Genomic DNA, 4,787 nt, shown 5'->3' on the forward strand with positions numbered 1-4,787 from the left:
TGAACAGAGAACATAGTTTTTATGTTTTTGTTTCCTCAAAATTACTGAGAGTTATTTTATGGTGCAAGCATTTGTGGTGCATGTTGTATGTATACTTGAGAAGAATGTGTATTCAGTTATTAGTGAATGAAGTATGCTATAACTGTCAATTAAGCCAAGACAGTTGATAGTATTATTCAAGTCATCTGTATCTTTCCGACTTTTCTACCAACTTGTTCTATCAATTACTAAGAGAGTGGGGTGCCAGGGTGGCTCAGAAGGTTAAACATCTGTCTTTGGCTCAGGTCATGACCTCAGGGTCTGGGGATTGAGCCCCATGTTAGGCTCCCTGCTCAGCAGGGAGTCTGCTCTCCCTCAGCCTCTACCCACCCCCACTGGCTCATGCTCTAATAGATAGGTAAAATCTTTTTTAAAAATTACTGAGAGGAATGTTAAAACATCCAAATATAATTGTAGACTTTCTTATGCATTTTCAGTTGTTTTTGCTTTATATATTTTGAAGCATCGTTACTCAGTGCCTGATTTAGGACTACCTGTTTTGTCTTCTTGATGAATTGATTCCTTTATCATATGAAACATTTCTCTTTCTCCGTAGCAATATTCCTGTTTTGAAGTTAATTTTGCCCCTTTTTGATATAATCATCCTCACTTTTCTTATGATTCATGATTGTCTAGTATACTCTACCTATATATATATATATATATATATATATTTTTTTTTAATTTTATTTATTTGACAGAGAGAGACACAGCGAGAGAGGAAGCACAAGCAGGGGGAGTGGGAGAGGGAGAAGCAGGCTTCCCGCGGAGCAGGGAGCCCGATGCGGGGCTCGATCCCAGGACCCTGGGATCATGACCTGAGCCGAAGGCAGACGCTTAACGACTGAGCCACCCAGGTGCCCCTCTACCTATATTTTATAGTGTTTTCCTTATAGATAGCATTTAATTGCCCTTGCTGTTGAATTCAGAATGATAATCTCTACCCTTTACCTACAATGTTTAGACCATTTACATTTAATGCAATCCCTGATATATCTGGGTTTAAGTCTATTATTATTTTATTTGTCCTGTCTGTGCTTTGTTTACTTTCTTCTTTTTCCTGCCTTTTTGATTAAATATTTTTCTGGTGTTTCACCTTCAATACTGGACTATTAGCTATGCCTCTTTTAAAGGTTTTTAGTGGTTGCGCCAGGGTTTCCAATGTGCATCTTTATCACAGTCTATCTTACAGACACCTTCCCAGCCTTCTTCCTAACCACCCAGCAGCTTTTCAGTCTCCTCTTCCGTGTTTTCCTTTTTTCCCTACGCGTTAGCAGGGCCCAGTAACCAGGTCCTAGTCCTTCTGTCTCCTCAGCCTGGACTGACTCTCTGGCAATCGCACCTAGTCCAGGGGCTTTAAATCCCATCCGTATCTTCAGTCCTAACTTTTCCCCCGAGCTCCAGACATATGACTGCTTAAATGACACTACCACTTGGATGTCCAAAAGGTATCTCAAACTTAGCATGTCTGCAGTAAGGCACTTGACTTTCACTCTCAACACTTGACTGCCCTCACCCCTGCAGAGTCAACATATTCCAGTTAACGGTATCACTCGGTTACTCAGGACAGAAACCTACGAGCTGGCTGTGAATCCTCTACTGTTTTCTTCTCCTACCTTCATCAGGAAGTCCAGGAAGACTGTATTCCCAGTGTAACTTCTTGCCACCTCTGCTACTCCCATCCAAATCTAACGAAGCCATCATCTCTCACTTGGGCTCCCTAAAAAAGCCTTCCAGCTGATTTCCTTTCCTTCATTCTTGCTCCATGCAGCCTACTCTCCACACCGTAGCTGAAATGATCTTTTAGAAAAATACCATTCAGGTATCACTGCTTTGCTTAAAACCTTCCAGTGTCTTCCAATCACACACAATAAAAATCTAGAATCCTTTTGGCCTACATGGTCCTAACATAATTTGGCTCTGGCCTACTTTTCTGGTGTCATCTCTACCATGCTCTCCACACTAAATATACAGGCGTTTTTGCTGTTCTTAAAACAAGCTGAGCTTGTTCCTGCCTGAGGGCCTTCGTGTTAGCTGTTCCCTCCTCCGCCTTGTACCCTCATGGTTCACTCCTTCTCAACATTTACATCTGTGCTTAAATGTCACCCTGACCAACCCATCTAAATACCTCCTCATGCCCAAGCCACTATCTCCCCTTACCCTGCTTTATTTTCTTCACAGCATTTATTACCATTTGAAATTATATTCATTTACTTGTTTTGGTTGTCTTCCTTCTTAGAATGTAAACTTTTAGATAAAAGTTGGCATTTTATTCTGTTCAATGTAGCATCCTCACATGAAGAACAGTATCTGGTACTTAGTAAGTGCTCCATGAGTTGAAATGATTGAATGAATCCATCACATCAGGCTTCCTATTTTTTAAAGGAAAAGAATCTTTAGGAGTCAGTAGACTAAAAACACCTGAGTGAAAATTTACTTTCTCTTGGTCCCTTCTCTGAAAAGTGAATTAAATCTCATTGTTAGGCACAATTCTCTTCATTAACAGACTTTAGGTTTGGGTTGTGTCTACAGAAAGATTTCTCTACTGACTTACCAGGCTAATCCATCCTGAGTAGCTGATGCTCTTCAATCCAAATTCTGATAGACAAGGCTGTGTCCTGGCCATAGTCTCACCGGGTAGCTTTGATGTGTCGTCAAAGCCTGAAGGAGGCAGAAATCACTCCTTAGGAAGTCCTAAATCAGAACATTTCCTAGTTCTCAGACCAAGACACAGCATGTAACACACTGCATTGGGCTGCCAGATGTTTCCTTTCTATCCCAACGCTGTCCCTAAGTCACCCTCTCCAGTGAGATGGTGTAGCCATGGGACTAAAAGGAGCATCAATCTGATATTCACGGATATTCATCCTTTTAACTGCTGAAGAAAGGCCAACATACAACAGGCAACTGGAAGATGCTGTGAGAAGAGAGGGAAAAAACCCTCCATCTCCCAAGAATTGGAGCAGATGGAGTTAGAGGAATCCTCATTTGGCCAAGTTGTCAATACATTGAACCCAACTGGTGACAAGAACAAAGCTGTTACAAGAGAAGTTATTGGGACTATATCCAGAGAACAGGAACAGAGACTGGGCACAGGGTAGGCAGAAGGGAGGGGATGAAGGTAAACCCTTCAGGATCTACTAGAGAAAGACTATTGGAAATCCTATAGGAGCTGCTGCCACCAATGCACAATTTTTGTTAATTACCTCAATTGTGGCTGTTATCCCCTTAATGAGAAACACAACTTTACTTCTAAGCAGGCAGTGAGGCTGGCAGAAAGCTGAAACCTGAAAATCAGCAGATACAGGGCTGCATACAGACCTTACTATTGAAATTAAGCCACATCCAAAACACAGGGGGTAGAACTCCAAATAGCTTCAGACAGCAGCCAGCCATGCAGGGCCCTCACCAGGCACCGGATGGACGCTCTCTGGACTCGTCAAGAGGCCCAGATCCCAAGTGCTCATTTCAATAACATAAGAAAATAAACATGGGGCTTATTTATAGCACAGGAAAGGGACTGGGGCAAAAGAACCACTCATCTGGTAATCCACCCTGACGGGGCCAGATAGGATCCAGACCCCCAAGCTCTCTGGTAGCAGGGTGAGCAGAAATAGGGGCCGGAAGAGGGCTGGCGGCCAGCATCACCAGGTACAACCCTGTAAAGGCCCTGGTTAAGAGAAGGAGAAAAGATCTCATACATTCCATCTCACCATCCCAGGGCCTAAGTGCTCTTGCTACCTCCAGATTCAGGTTGAAGAAACTAATGCATGGGAATGGACTCTCTCGAGGCCAAAGGCGGCTCAGGGTTCAACTTAAGGGAAGGTGCTATGAGAAGAGGAAATGGGAACATCCTTGCATCGTCCAAGCACCAGAAAAGATAGTGTTAACGGATTCTTCACTTACAGCTGGGACTAAAAAGTATGTGCAGAGTCCTCGGCTACTGACGGGTTCCCACCATCTTACACAGCTCAAGAACTCCCACTAGAATTGGAGCGCCCTGAGCTCAGGACAGTGTCTTATTCAACTCTCTATTTCCTGGAGCCGGCACAGAGTCTAGCAAGTGCATTTTGATGAATGAATGATTAGAAAAAAACGAACAACTGAGTAAATGTTTTCTTACCTCACCTGGATCAAGTAAGTAGCTGGTTGTCCTTCAGCTGTGATTATCAGAAAACCAGATGCTCCTTGAGTTTATTCTTGGGCATAGGTGCAAATGACATAAGTTGGTGCCTATAAATAAAAGCCCAAGTAGATATATTCTGAAGGGAAAGCTCTTATGGTGGCTTCCATAAGAAAACACTCTATATGGAGTGGCTGGCGGTCTGGGTCTAAGACATATGGACTCCAGTCCCTGCTCTGTTGGTAGATCTCACCCCATATGCAGCTCCTGAGAGGCTGCAGACAAGATGGAGCTCTGCTAAGAAACCTCTAGCAGACACAGCTGCCTGATAGCTCTCGAGAGCCACACAGGCATCCCTCCCTTTCTTTGTCTTCTGCCTGACAGCTCTATAAGGGGGACTGGGAAGAAATGCAATCAGGGGCCCAACTAGTTGGGACTAGAAAAAAGAGAAAACTCTACCCTGAAAAGGTTGTAAATTTGTGGAAACAAAATGCCAGACACAGATGCTGGTGACTCAACTGTTTCTTGAAAATGAGAGAGGCCTGGAAAGTTGGGAGGGTGGGGGGGCCAACTCTGCCCAGTCATCTTCCCTGTCTTGTCAACAATGGTGAGCCTGAAATGAAAA

General features: G+C 43.6%; 1 long non-coding RNA gene across 1 annotated transcript; it reads right to left on the reverse strand.

Annotated features, from left to right (window-relative positions):
* Positions 1–928: 928 nt before the first annotated feature.
* On the reverse strand, positions 929–4,361 carry LOC114215288 (uncharacterized). The gene is made up of 3 exons (XR_003610554.2): positions 4,163–4,361; positions 2,594–2,700; positions 929–2,411 (listed from the first exon to the last, which is right to left on the reverse strand). It is a non-coding gene; the product is annotated as an uncharacterized LOC114215288 (long non-coding RNA).
* Positions 4,362–4,787: the final 426 nt, after the last annotated feature.

This window comes from Eumetopias jubatus, unplaced genomic scaffold (assembly GCF_037043125.1).
Source record: "Eumetopias jubatus isolate StellerSeaLion01/CBP00866 unplaced genomic scaffold, mEumJub1_p1.0 scaffold_13, whole genome shotgun sequence".
In the NCBI taxonomy this organism is placed as follows: Eukaryota; Metazoa; Chordata; class Mammalia; order Carnivora; family Otariidae; genus Eumetopias; species Eumetopias jubatus.